The 15,572-nt window shown below is 41.4% G+C and overlaps 1 pseudogene; it reads right to left on the bottom strand.

The window, feature by feature from the left end:
- Window positions 1-3,638: 3,638 nt before the first annotated feature.
- LOC114199804 (pre-mRNA-processing factor 40 homolog A-like) lies at window positions 3,639-14,246 on the bottom strand (annotated as a pseudogene).
- Window positions 14,247-15,572: the final 1,326 nt, after the last annotated feature.

The following is a 15,572-nucleotide window of genomic DNA, read 5'->3' on the forward strand; positions in this document are numbered from 1 at the left end:
CAAAACGGGACTCCACTGTTATAATCTTCAACATAGCATTTTTAAAAATCCTTACATATTTTAGATATCTTAGTAACTCGTAAGGGAGAAAATGAACATTTACAAACAATAAATACTGGGGCGCCTGGGTGGCTCAGCTGTTAAGTGTCTGCCTTCAGCTCAGGTCATGACCTCAGGGTCCTGGGATCGAGCCTCACATCTCGAGCCCAACACTGGCTCCATGCTCCACGGGAAGCCTGCTTCTCTCTCTCCAACTCCCCCTGCTTGTGTTCCCTCTCTCACTGTCTCTCTCTGTCAAATAAATAAATCTTTAAAAAAAATGATAAATACTGACAATGTGTTTTAAGCATAGAGAACAAATATTGTCTATTTTCACAGACAATAAGAACCAATGTGAAGGCATGGGAAGCACATAGCCTAATACTTTTACACATATGCATAATCTCTAATTCTGTTACTGAATGGCGTATTTTATCACCACTATATATGCATATTTAAAGTATTTTCTACACGTGCATACACGGGTATAATGAATGTGCTACAGTAGAATGAAATGTCTGGGAACGACTTGGTGGAGTCTATAATGAACAATTAAATTTAGATCCTATGTTTGGTGACTTTCCACAGTCTTCCTTGAGACAGTGGACCACATATGCAAACCAATACAGCTCTTCTGTTTCAAGAACAATTGCAACGGAAAATAAACTAACTTCAATTCCTAAAGCACCATAGAAACCAAGTGCCATTTCACTCACCTTTGTTCACCCTCTCTGTGGGTTCTAAGCTATTTCCCTACCTCCTTTCCAAGTCACTGCCTACAGACACTACTGGGGATTGGCCCTTGGACATGTAGAATCAGTTGTATGCGGTAAATGCAAAGGTTGACTATACCAGCACTGGCTCATCCATAGATTTTTCCTAAGCAAAAGGATGCTCTTTCATAACTTCCTGTGTCTCCATGTGGTACCAGAGTATATTTTGCCTCTAGGAGGTAAAAGATGAAGTCCATTGCAAACTCTCACTATGGTTTCCCGAAAATGATGACCTGCCTGTAAGACCGGGAGACCCTTATGAGCACCAGAGAGGGTGCTGTGATGCTCAGCTGTGGCTGGGCTGGCACTGAGAACCAAATGTGTTTCCCTGGCTGACATCTCTGGGGAGCAGATGCCCACTCTGCTAATGAGCCCCTGTCACTGAGCGGTCCAGAGATGGCAGCCCTCAGGGAGAATGACAATCAAGGGCAAAGCCAGAGGAGACCTCATCCGTCTCTTTTGTTATTTCATATATTTCAGAAATAACTCCCTAGATCTCCCCAACCACCTTGGTTCTCATCTATTAAAGACCTACATGTTTTACAAAATACTTTAGGCTTTTCTGTCACAATTGCCCGAAACATTTACATATAAATATATAAATAAGAGTCCATTCAGTTCCTTAATTTTAAATGTAAATATGTGAGGTCATGATCTCAGGGTGGGGGGTGAGCCCAGCTTAGGCATAGAGTTCCCCACCCAGCAGGGAGTCCGCTTCCCTCTCTATCTCCTTCTTCGCCTCGCCCCACTCATGCACACTCTTTCTCTCTCTAAAATAAATTAATCTTTAAAAATAAATAAATAAATGTAAATATGTGAATTCTTTTTTCACTTACTCTCCATAACCACTGTACACAGGATCACAGAGCTAATAATGAGACACAGTCTAATCTTTAAGCTGAATATGAAGGAGGGGAACCAAATTCTACCAAACTTCTCATGAGGTTATTGGGGGAAAAATGGTTTTTTTTACTTAAATTTGATTAATTATCATATAATGTATTATTTGTTTCAGGGGTACAGGTCTGTGATTCATCAGTTTGTTTTTTAAGATTTTGTTTATTTGACAGAGAGAGCAAGAGAGTACAAGCAGATGGAGTAGCAGAGTGAGAGGGATAAGCAGACTCCCCGCTGAGCAGGGAGCCCAAAGCCGGGCCCCATCCCAGGACCCCGAGATCATGACCTGAGCTGAAGCCATCTGAGCCACCCAGGTGTCCTTGTGATTCATCAGTCTTACACGATGCCCAGTGCTCAGTATAACACATACCCTCCCCAGTGTCCATCACCCCGTTACCCCATCCTTCCACTCCACTCCCCTCCAGCAACCCTCAGTTTGTTTCACAAGATTAAGAGTCTTCTGTGCTTTGTCTCCCTCTTTGGTTTTGATTTGTTTCATTTTTTCCTCTCTTCCCTATGATCCTCTGCCTTGTTTCTTAAATTCCACACATCAGGGAGATCATAGGATAACTGTCTTTCTCTGACTGACTTATTTCACTTAACATAATACACTCTAGTTCAATCCATGTCATTGCAAATGGCAAGATATCATTTTTTGTTGGCTGCATAATATTACATTGTGCATATATGCCACCTCTTCTTTATCCATTCATCTGTCACTGGACATCTGGGCTCTTTCCATAGTTTGGCTATTGTGGACATTGCTGCTATGAACATTGGGGGCAGGTGCCCCTCTGGATCACTATATTTGTATCTTTGGGGTAAATTGCCCAGTAGTGCAATTGCTGGGTCATAAGGTAGCTCAATTTTCAACGTTTTGAGGAACCTCCACACTGTTTCCCAGAGTGGCTGTACCAGCTTGCATTCCCACCAATAGTATAGGAGAGTTCCCCTTTCTCCATGTCCTCACCAACATCTGTCGTTCCCTGTCTTGTTAATTTTAGCCATTGTGACTGGTGTCAGATGGTATGTGGTTTTCATTTGTATTTCCCTGACACAAGAGTGATGTTGGGAAAACTTTTCCATGTATCTGCTGGCCGTTTGGATGTCTTCTTTGCAGAAATGTCTGTTCATGCCTTCTGTCCATTTTTTGTTTGGATTATTTGTTCTTTGGGTGTTGAGTTTGATAAGTTCTTTATCTTTTGGATACTAACCCTTTATCTGTTATGTCATTTGCAAATACCTTCACCCATTCTCTCCGTTGTCTTTTGGTTTTGTCGACTGTTTCCTTTGGTGTGCAAAAGCTTTTCATCTTGATGCAGTTCTAATACTTCATTTTTTCTTTTGTTTCCCTTGCCTTTTGAGACATGTCTAGCAAAGAGTTGCTGCTGCCGAGATCACAGAGTTGCTGCTTGTGTTCTCTTCTAGGAGTTTGATGGATTCCTGTCTCACATTGGGGTCTTTCATCCAATTTGAGTTTATCCTTGTGTATGGTATAAGAGAATGATTCAGTTTCATTCTTCTGCTTGTGGCTGTCCAATTTTCCCAACACTATTTGTTGAAGAGACTGTCTTTTTTCCATTGGATATTCCTTCCTGCTTTGTGAAAGATGAGTTGACCATAGAGTTGAGGGTCCATTTCTGGGCTCTCGATTCTGTTCCATTGATCTAGGTGTCTGATTCTGTGTCAGTACCATGCTGTCTTAATGATGACACCTTTGTGATAGAGCTGGAAGTCCAGAATTGTATGCCACCAGCTTTCATTTTCATTTTCAACATTCCTTTGGCTATTCAGGGTCTTTTCTGGTTCCATACAAATTTTAGATTATTTGTTCCAGTTTTATGAAAAAAATGGATGGTATTTTGAAAGGGATTGCATTGAATGTGTAGATTGCTCTAGGTAGCATATTTTTTTTATATTTGGTATAATTTATTGATCATCATCCAGTTGCTCCAAAAGGGTCCTCCTGCGCTTTTCCAATTCCCCTTCCCTCTGTTCACTGCCAGAAGTACCCCAATTCCCAGAATCCTTTCTAGTCTTTTTCTTAGGTGATTTGTGTTTTGATTCTGTCTTTGTCTAGTTCTGTCTTTTTCACTTTCTCGGTCTTTTTCTTTTTTATCCTTCTCTCGCTCAGCATCTGACTCTGGAGAGTCAGATTTATGTCTCCTCTTCTTGATTTTCTTCTTACGTTTTTTTGACTTCTTATAACTTCTCTCAGACTCAGCACTAGAAGAATGTTCTGAAGCAGACCGAGACTCTGATCGCTGTCTTTTTTTCTTTGAATGGCTGTCATCATCTGAGTCTGATCCCGATCTAGAGCGGGAACGTTTCCTGTGATATTTTTTTAGTCTCAACTTCAAAAACTTTATTTTTGTCTCGTCCATTAAGGGCACAGGATACCTTCATCAGCTCCAGCTTTTTTCTCCTTACAGAGTTCTGTCCCATCATCTAAACCCAGGGTTATCCTGTGTGGGCATCCTGTGATGTTTTTTAGATTTTTTAGAATATTTCTTGTTCTTTGAATGATGATGTTGACATTCATGCTCAAGCACATGCATAAAATCTTTAAATATTCGTTTTCTTTCAGACTCTAGAGTTATGTCCTCAAATGCTGGCTCTTTTACAAATCTCTCCCGGATATCTTCCCAGACAGCATCCAATTCTATAGGAGGAGTAGCTTGTTTCAACATACTCTTAAATGCAGATTTTTTTCATTTCCAAGCCTCCTCTTTTTCTCGTTCGTGTTCACAAGCTTCTGCCTCTTCTAGTAAACTGTTGAAAGCCAACTTAATATTTCCCGCATCTAATGTGGTTGACCTTTTAGTTGAACTGATTATGGTCTTCGAAAGTTGTATTTACTTCAACTACAAATCCTTTATCCTTTAGAATGTCTTTTATTATTTTCTTCTCATCATGATAACGTGCTTTAAGATCCTCAACATAAAACTTGAAAAGGTCAAGTCCAGTTGATCCCGGTTGACCAAGCATATTAGTAAATCTAATGTCGGAACTAATTGTTGGATACAATTCCATCCAAGATGATATAGAATGCAGTTGTCCATTTCCTGCAGCTCATCTAAAAATATCTGAAAAGATTCTCTATTTTTACGCTGTCGTCTCCTTTCTCTTAGTAAACTCTTCTGTTTTTCTTCTTCTTCTTCCTTTTCTAAAGCTCGGATGTGTTCTTCAAAGCAAATTAATGCATCTTCTTTATCCATGTTCTGTAATTCCTCATCTTCTGCCAAAGTTGGATTATCCATCAGATACTGCTGGGCTTCAGACCAGGTAGTAGAGTGAGATGGCATAGGCTTGCAGGCCCCTTGCGAGCCAGGGTCATTCAAGGACTGCAGTGAGAGTTAGGAAAGCCAGGCAAACCTGAGCAAGGAGGAGAAAATGTTCTCTTCCCCTTATCTCATGTTGCAAGTTCTGAATGCCTGGATCTGCAAGAAGTGGCTCTTGCCTAGATTAGAGGCGTCCCTCCTTAGGACAACAACATGCTGTCTCCAGAGGAAGGGTGGCTGAGAGAATTCTTTAATGTATCTTTCTTCAAGGATGTTAGTTTAATCCCATTATGTGTGAAAGTACATATTGTTATGCTTACCTGATTGCTACAAGTATATAGCTATGTGGAAAATAAACGACAGCATGCAGTTGCAAGTGCTGCCTTTGCTCTGCATCTCCTGTGTCCTGGTGATTTCGCGACCCTTACCCAGGGACCCCAACGCACTAGACGTTGACAATTGGCGCCCGAACAGGGACCCTGAAGGACGTACAGGAAGGGTGAGTAACTTAAAATAACAGGGTTATGGGACAAGAAACTTCTACTCCTTATGTTCGAATGCTGAAGCATTCACTTGCTGTCTATGGCATTACTGTTGCTTCTACTGATATTGAGATGTGTTTGAAAGTAATTCGAGAATGGAATCCTTGGTTTCCAGACGAGGGTACTTTGGATATGGATAGCTGGCGGCGGGTTCGACATAATGTCGAAAAGGCGATGAGGCAAGGAGAGAAAATTCCCGTGCGATTTTGGTCCATCTGGTCAATTATATTTACAGTACTTAAGGCAATGGAGGATGACCGCACGGTTGGGAATTTTCATGAGGAGATGGCTCCTTCTATACAAGATCTTCCTCTTGATACAGATGAAAAAAGGGCAATAGTAAGAGATACTTTTGAGCTTGCACCGTCTCAGGAACCAAGTGAGTGTGGCCACATTGAAACAAAACCAAAAGTAAAATCGGATTCCGGGACGGAGCATTTACAAAAGATTCTCCAGCGGATTCTAGCTATAGCAGAGGGATCTAAGAAGCCCCCTAAAAAACCCTCCGCTCCACCTCTGCCACCCGCACCAGGTCTTTCTCTTAAAAATCCTTTCCTTTCTGCTGCCTTGGCTGAGCTTGATGCGCTAGAAGATAGCGATGATGAGAGCGAGGCTGATAATTCTGTCTTTGCTTTTCCTGTTATCAGGCCTCCCCCGGTCCAGGGAGTAGCACAAGCACCATATTATGAAGGTATCGGAATAGAGGATATCGGTCGCTTGAAAAAGGCAGTGTCTTTATATGGACCACAGTCACATTATGTGAAGGAGCTAGTTAATGGCCTAGCTCGACATTATAATAATTTCTCTCCTGAAGATTGGAGGGTCCTTTGTAGAGCCCTTCTGAAGGAGCCTGAGTATCTGCAGTGGCAGATGTGGTTTTCTGAGCTTTGTATGGATCGGGCTCGCCAGAATGCATTAAGTCCTAACCCTCGTATACAGGTTATAAGTTATCAAATGTTGGCAGGGATAGGCCAATATTCTGATATTGCTGCTCAGGTTAATACCCCTGAAGAAATTCATGAGCAATTGCGGGAGATAGGTTTAGAGGCTTGGGAACGTATTCGGCCAACAGGGGAGCACTATGGATCATGGACTAAAGTTATTCAAAAGACTAATGAGCCTTATGTTGAATTCTTATCACGATTAAAATTAACTTTAGAAAGAACTGTTATTGGAGAAGAAGCTAGACAACAATTGTTGAGGTTACTAGCATATGAGAATGCTAATGAGGATTGTAAGAGAGTTATATTACCTATTAAGGATACAGGAGACATTAACACTTTTATGAAGGCCTGTAAGGATGTAACATCAGAAAGTCGAAAGATGCAGCTATTTGCTGAAACCATGGCCACTACTTGGCATTCCTTGCAGTCCAAACAACTAGATAAGATGAAATGTTTTGGCTGCGGGCAACCAGGACATTTGAGAAAGAATTGTAAAGGGAAGAAACTTGATAAAGGGCGTGGGCCTGGAATTTGTCCACGATGTAAAAAGGGAAAGCATTGGGCTCGAGAATGTCGTGCTAAACTAAATACCAGTTTTTCAGTCTCATAAACTAAATACCAGTTTTGCACCAGGGAAACTCCATTTCGGGCCCTACCCCGGGCCCAGGACAAACGAACAGGGGAAACCAACTATATTCTCCCTTAGCCCAGCCACCCAACACAGCGCCACAGTGGATATACCAGCCATAAAATCATTTACTTTAAAAGGAGGGGACAAACCGCAGAGAGTGCCCACTGGCATTTATGGACCTTTGCCAACTGGCACCTTTGCTTTATTAACTGGACGCTCAAGCCTGACATCAAAGGGAGTAACAGTTCATTTAGGCATAATTGATGCTGATTATATGGGAGAAATCCAAATTCTTATGTCTTCCCTAGTTGATATATCTTTTGAAGCAGGAAAACGCATTGCCCAATTATTGTTATTACCTTACCTTTCTGTCGGTCAGTCTACTGTTATTAGACATGGGGGATTCGGTAGTACAGACACAAAAAATGTTTTTTGGACTACACAGATAACTCATATGCAGCCCTTGATGAAAGTTAAATTGAATACTAAAGATATTGCTGTTTTACTAGATACTGGATCAGACATCACTATTATTAAGACTGCTGATTGGCCTGAGAAGCTCCCCTATACTATCGTGCCTTGTCACATAAAAGGAGTTGGCAATACTCCCGTTCACAGTATCGGCCTAGCTACTCAGTTCGTGACATTTACTTCCCAGGATGGTCAGATGGCTGTCCTAAAACCATATATTTTAGATGTTCCTTTAAATATTTTGGGCCGCGATGTCCTAGAGCAGTGGGGAGCTCATCTCAAATTCTAATTGTAGATGGAACCCATCAAAATTTTATGGAAATCTGAAGATCCTTTGTGGATTGAACAATGGCCTTTAACTAAGGAAAAACTTACTGCTGCCCATCAATTGGTTCAAGAACAATTGCAAAAGCAACATATTGAGCATTCCACTTCCCCGTGGAATTCTCCAGTTTTTGTTATAAAGAAGACCTCAGGTAAATGGCGTCTACTTACTGATCTACGTGGGGTTAACAACTCCATGTTCCCTATGGGGGCCCTTCAGCCTGGTATACCTTCGCCAGCTGTCTTACCAAAAGTTTGGCATACTGTAGTTATTGATCTGCAAGACTGTTTCTTCACTATCCCTGTGCATAAAGATGATAGAAAACGCTTTGCCTTTTCCCTTCCCCCTATAAATAGACAGGGACCTCATCAAAGGTTCCAATGGAAAGTTTTACCTCAAGGCATGATGAACTCTCCTACTATGTGCCAGCTTTATGTTGATGCTGCTTTGCACCCTGTACGGCAAAGGTGGTCCCATGTATACATATCTCATTATATGGATGACATCCTGTTTGCTAGCCCTCATCAAAATGAATTGGATGAAATTTTAAAATTATTACCTGAGTACTTTGCTCCTTTTGGCTTAATAATTGCCCCAGAGAAAATTCAAAAAGGAGATATCATCAATTATCTGGGATATGTGATAGAAAGAAATGCAATTAGGCCACAGAAGATGGCTATTCGTAGGGATAACTTGAGAACTTTAAATGATTTCCAAAAACTATTAGGGGATATTAATTGGTTGCGACCCTCTCTAGGTATCCCTACTTACCGATTGCATAACTTATTTGAAACCCTACAGGGAAACCCTGATATCAATAGCCCCAGACAACTTACTACTGAAGCCGAAATTGAACTACAGTTTGTAGAGGAAAAAATTAAATCTGCTTTCTTAACCCGAATTGATCCCTCCTTGCCTCTAAAATTGTATATTCTTCATACATGGCAATATCCCACGGCTATACTAGGTCAAAATGACTTACCCATTGAATGGATCTATACTAAACATCATTTTTCAAAAAATATTATGCCCTATGGTATTCAAATAGCATATCTGATAGAACAAGCTCGAGACAGGGCTATAACCATAACTGGTTATGATATTATGGACATTATTATCCCCCTGTCCAAGGATCAATTTTCATTTTTGTTACGAAATATGGAAGAACTACAAATTGCTCTTGCAGGGTATGTTGGTCAAATTGATTATCATTTTCCCAAAGGAAAATTATGGGACTGTTTTCGTAAACAAGAGTTTGTTATTCAGGATATCATCAGTGATCAGCCCCTAATTGATGCACCCACGGTCTTTACCGATGGCTCCAAAACTAAAAGTGCTTACTGGACCCCTACTAAATATTGGGTTCAGTATACAGACTTTAATTCAGTCCAGCAAAATGAATTGTTCGCCATTACTCAGGTGTTAAAGGATTTTCCCTCTGCTGTAAATATTATCGCTGATTCTGCTTACGCTGTAGGAGTCCTTAAAAATATATACACTGCTGTTGTACATTCACATAAGTCCAATTTACTTAACCTATTTTTACTTTTGCAAACTTTGCTTAGAAGCCAGAATGCTCGTATTTATGTGACTCATATTTGTTCCCATACTAATCTTCCTGGTTCATTGACACATGGTAATGCTCAAGTGGACGCTTTGGTGTCTTTTGTATCTGCGGAGGAAGAACATAATTTATTGCATACCAATGCCGGAAGGTTACATGTTCAATATAAAATTCCATACCGTCAAGCAAAATCTATCGTGAAGCAATGTCCAATCTGTAGACCTTTACATCTGCGCACTACAAAAGCTGGGGTAAACCCCCGAGGCACATATGCCAATGAACTTTGGCAAATGGATGTTACTCATGTGGCGCAGTTTGGCCGATTCTCTTATGTGCACGTAGTAATAGATACTTATTCTCATTTCATGTGGGCTACGGCACAAGTTGGTGAAACTGCACATGTCATCACCCATCTATTAGAAACTTTCGCTGTGATGGGCCTACCATCTATCATTAAGACAGACAATGGCCCTGCATATAGCAGCAAAAAATTTCAAGCCTTTTGTAAACAATATAGTATAATGCATAAAACAGGCATTGAGTACAACCCCCAAGGACAGGCTATTGTGGAACGTGCGCATAGTACTTTAAAGTTGCAAATTAAAAAATTAAAAGGGAGGAAAAAGGATCATATATTATCATTTACTCAATCTAATGCGCGTTCTATTTTGATACAGGCACTATTTACACTCAATTTCTTGAATCTTCCGCAAGGAGATATTCTTTCCCGAGCAGAAAAGCATTTCATAGAGGGAGAGGCTGCTCCTCCTCCGTTAAATGAAAAAATATGGTTTAAACCGGTTGCAGATGCAGAATGGCAACCAGGGCTATTACTTTATAGAGGGAAGGGTTATGCTTATGTCTCCACAGAGGATGGACGGACCTGTTCCTGGCTCCCCGCGAGGTGGATCCAGCCAAGGACCAATTCGAACGGCACCGTATCCTGTCAGGCGACGAACAAGGAATCCAGACCACGATGAACTTCCAATACAGGCCATGGCACACCTAAATTTGGGGGGACGACGTCGCCGTCGGCAAACATTTGCTACTGTTTTGCCTACCTGGGGACAAATTAAAAGGCTTGGTGGGGAAGGGCAAAAAATCTTGCAGCGGACAGGGAAGGCTTGCACACCCGAAAATTTGTTTTTGGCCATGTGCGCTTTACTTACTGTATCATCCTCCGCTGAAGCGACAGATGTAAGCTATTGGGCCTATATACCCAACCCACCTAGGATGGAACCTGCACCCTGGGGAAGTGCGGATATTCCTATTTATACTTCCCCAGTGATACTTTCACCCCCTTGGAAAAATCTTACTTACCTTAATCAAGATGATGGCTCCCTATTTGATTTTCTACATAAAGGGGATGGTCCTTACATCTGTCTTGGCCCCTCTCCCTGTGCCAAAATGAACTGGCAAAACTGGATCCTACCCGGCGATATGTCTAATGGATCCCGAACTCATTTACAAAGATTTGAGGCATGGTCTCTTAACATGACATGGGGAAATGTTACATTTGATAAGTTCCCCTCATTTCCTGTCTGTCCTGACTTCACATACATAAGACTGGCCTATAAGCCATTTGTATGGCAGGAATGTGTTGGAAAGTTTGCAAAATTTTACAAGAATTTGCTTATGTGGGGGCCATATGGTCAATTTCTTCGGAATTGCTCAGAATGGAATAAAACACATTGTGATTTATCTTTAACTTATAGGATACCACCGCAGAACAACTGGAGTGAGCCAATGGTAAATCATCAGTTGATGGCCTGGGGAGATGGCGGCATTGCAGATCCTCGTGTAGCACATCAGAAATTTCCTGATCATATTCAAACACACTTATGGAAAATTGCAGCCGCGCTTAAGACTGTTAGAATTTACAATGGAACTTTTTCTGGCACAGCGAACTCTGCGTCAACTTATAACTTCACTATTTTTAAAGAAATGAATGTAACTGCTTGTGTACCTCTGCCATATCTATTTCTGGTTGGGAACTTTAGTTTCTATAATGGAATTAACTGTACCAGATGTCGACTGTACTCTTGTATTAATAATTCTATAGAATTTGAACCGGGATATTCTCTTATGATTTTGCAACAACGTTCTCACATTTGGCTTCCGGTGAATCTAGAACGGCCGTGGGCCCAAAATCCCGTGGACGCCTTAGTTTTGGAGTTTTTCAAAAAGATGCTGAAACGTACAAAACGTTTTGTCGGCATTATTGTGGCAGTTATTTTAAGCTTAATCACAGTTACCACGCTGGCCGCAGTATCAGGTATAGCATTACATACCTCTCTGCAAACCAAACATTTTGTGGAAAATTGGCACCGTGACTCTCGGGATCTTTGGCTTTCACAAACTATGATTGATACTCGCTTGCAAACACAAATAGATGTCCTTAGGCAGACAGTGGGCTGGTTAGGGAAGAAGGTATTGACACTAGAGAGGCAAATTTGGCTTCGTTGCGATTGGAATTCTACGACTTTTTGTGTTACCAATTTAAAATATAATAAGTCACAGCATGATTGGAGAGTTATCCAAAGATACTTAGAAGGTAATTCATCGGCGGTTGACATGATCAATAATCTGCACACAAATATTCAGGAGATCTTTGGTAGACCATTTGAGACCGAAGATGCTGCCACTTTGGCAGACTTGTTCCTTAAACAACTTGAGGGATTAGACCCAAAAGGTATCATTCAGAGTTTAGGGCATACTGCTGGAGGAATGGGCATTGTGTTGCTAGTTGTTATCTTATGCTTTACGCTGCTATATTTCTGCTATATAAAACCGTCCCAGAATTCTATGGCCACCCTCTGGAAGGCAATTTTATTAAAACAAAAGAAAAAAGGGGGAAATGAGATGGCATAGGCTTGCAGGCCCCTTGCGAGCCAGGGTCATTCAAGGACTGCAGTGAGAGTTAGGAAAGCCAGGCAAACCTGAGCAAGGAGGAGAAAATGTTCTCTTCCCCTTATCTCATGTTGCAAGTTCTGAATGCCTGGATCTGCAAGAAGTGGCTCTTGCCTAGATTAGAGGCGTCCCTCCTTAGGACAACAACATGCTGTCTCCAGAGGAAGGGTGGCTGAGAGAATTCTTTAATGTATCTTTCTTCAAGGATGTTAGTTTAATCCCATTATGTGTGAAAGTACATATTGTTATGCTTACCTGATTGCTACAAGTATATAGCTATGTGGAAAATAAACGACAGCATGCAGTTGCAAGTGCTGCCTTTGCTCTGCATCCCCTGTGTCCTGGTGATTTCGCGACCCTTACCCAGGGACCCCAACGCACTAGACGTTGACAGTAGAGTATGTTACATTAGCCATGTTGTCAAGTATGTTTTTTAAGGCTTCCCAATTTCTCTTCCGTAACTGTTTTGCTTGCTATAAAACATCTTCATAGATTTCAAGACGATCACGTTCCGATATTGCATTCCAGACTTCCATCTCTCCAAACATTTGCTCTGCTTTTTTGTATCTGGTTGTGGAAGTCATTTTCTCATGATTTTTAAGAAAACACTGAAAGGATTCCTTAGCCTCTTTGTATTTTGATCTTGCTTCTTCTTTTTCTTCTTTCTCTGTCTGGACTTTGTAAGCATTAAAGGCTTGCTTTTTTTCACTCAACTTTGCTAAAGCACTGTATCGTGGATCATTAATGATCATTTTCATAGCTTGTTCCCATGAAGCATTAGATGGTACCCACTTTTCTTTCAATAATTCTTTAAATGCTTGCTTTGCCTCTTCCTTTGTATTCCAAGTATAGGTTTTCTTTGCTGGTTGGCTTTCCTCCTCTTCTTTTTTGGGAGTAAAATCAGCTACAGTTTCCTGCTTAGCTGTTTCTTCTCCAGTGTTACTGGATACTTCCATACTCTGTTCCTGAACAGCAGGAGTACTAGTAAGTTGTGCTTGTTCTTCAGTTGAAATTGTCACTGTATTCTCGTTATCTACAACAGTAGCAACAATCGAAGTAACTTCTGGCTCGGGAACGACTGGACCAGTTCCACTGACAGTGTTTGAAGCAAAGGTGGAAGCACTGGCATTGGCTGCGGCGGCTGCGGCGGCGGCGGCGGCGGCAACGACAGCGGCAGCGGCTTCCACAGCAGCCATGGTGCTCATGGTGGTCGGAATTTCTGTTGTAGGAACCGGGGCTGTTGATGTTGTGGTGCACTCCTCTTGCTTACTGCTTTCTTCAGCTTTGATCATTGCATGCAGGTTTGATTTTCTAATAAGACTTCCAGCAACAATGGTATTCTGGTATCCTTCAAGATCCTCAAGTTCTTTAGGTTTGGCCCAACGGGATTCTATTGTTTGAGAATTATAATAGTAAGGCTTTCCAGAGTCAGGGACTTTTAGATAAAAGATTCTCAGCAGGTGTTTTCAGATCATCTGGTTTCTCCCACGTAGACTGTTTTGTTTCAGTATTGTAGTAGTAAGTCCTTCCATCAGGTGACTTATGCTCGGTCCACATTGATTTTGCACCGGATGTTGTACCTGCTGCTACATCCATATTATTTACTCCTGTCGGTAAGGCAGGCTGCATGGAAGCCTGAGACATATGAGACATCATCATTCCAGGCATTACTGAAGACATGATTCCAGGCATTTGTCCCATTGGCGGCCCTCCCATAGGGGGCATCATTTGCGGCATCATTCCATGAGGTACAGGAGGCATATTCACTCTCTGACCCATAGGGTGCATTCCCATTGGGGCATAATGCATGCCAGGGTGCCCCATCATGAAGTCTCCATGCTCCGCTCCCGTCCCCGGCCTCATCGTCGGGCTCAACTGCTCCGCCGGTAGCCACTGCTGCAGCTGGAGAGCCCGTGGAGGGGGAGGGAAGGAGTAGGTAGCATATTTTAACAATATTTGCTCTTCCAATCCATGAGCATGGAACGTTTTTCCATTTCTTTGTGTCTTCCTCAATTTCTTTCATGAGTATTTTATAGTTTTCTGAGTACAGATTCTTTGCCTCTTTGGTTAGATTTATTCCTAGGTATCTTATGGTTTTGGGTGCAATTGTAAATGGGATCAACTCCTTAATTTCTCTCTCTTCTGTCTTGTTGTTGGTGTATAGGAATGCCACTGATTTCTGTGCATTGATTTTATATCCTGCTACTTTACTGAATTCCTGTATGAGTTCTAGCAGTCTTGGGGTGGAGTCTTTTGGGTTTTCCACATAAAGTATCATTTCATCTGCAAAGAGTGAGAGTATGACTTCTTCTTTGCCGATTTGGATGCCTTTGATTTCTTTTTGTTGTCTGATTACTGTGGCTAGGACTTCTAATACTATGTTGAATAGCAGTGGTGATAGTGGACATCCCTGCCACGTTCCTGACCTTAGGGGAAAGCTCTCAGTTTTTCCCCATTGAGAATGATATTCGCTGTAGGTTTTTCATAGATGGCTTTTATGATATTGAGGTATGTACCCTCTATCCCTATACCCTGAAGAGTTTTGATCAAAAAAGGATGCTGTACTTTGTCAAATGCTTTTTCTGCATCTATGGAGAGGATCATATGATTCTTGTTCTTTCTTTTGTTAATGTATTGTATCACGTTGATTGATTTGTGGAAGTTGAACCAACCTTGCAACCCAGGGATAAATCCCACTTGGTCGTGGTGAATAATCTTTTTAATGTACTGTTGGATCCTATTGGCTAGTATTTTGGTGAGAATTTTGGCATCCATGTTCATCAAGGATATTGGTCTGTCATTCTCCTTTTTGATGGTGTCTTTGTTTGGTTTGGGGATCAGGTAATGGTGGCCTCATAAAACGAGTTTGGAAGTTTTCCTTCCATTTCTATTTTTTGGAACGGTTTTAGGAGAATAGGTATTAATTATTTAAATGTTTGGTAGAATTCCCCTGGGAAGCCATCTGGCCCTGGGCTTTTCTTTGTTGGGAGATTTTTGATGACTGCTTCAATTTCCTTAGTGGTTATAGGTCTGTTCAGGTATTCTATTTCTTCCTGCTTCAGTTTTGGTAGTTGATACATCTCTAGGAATGCACCTATTTATTCCAGGTTACCTAATTTGCTGTCATAGAGTTGCTCATAATATGTTCTTAGAATTCTTTTTATTTCTTTGGTGTTGGTTGTGATCTCTCCTCTT

This window comes from Eumetopias jubatus, unplaced genomic scaffold, assembly GCF_037043125.1.
Source record: "Eumetopias jubatus isolate StellerSeaLion01/CBP00866 unplaced genomic scaffold, mEumJub1_p1.0 scaffold_6, whole genome shotgun sequence".
Taxonomy (NCBI): domain Eukaryota; kingdom Metazoa; phylum Chordata; class Mammalia; order Carnivora; family Otariidae; genus Eumetopias; species Eumetopias jubatus.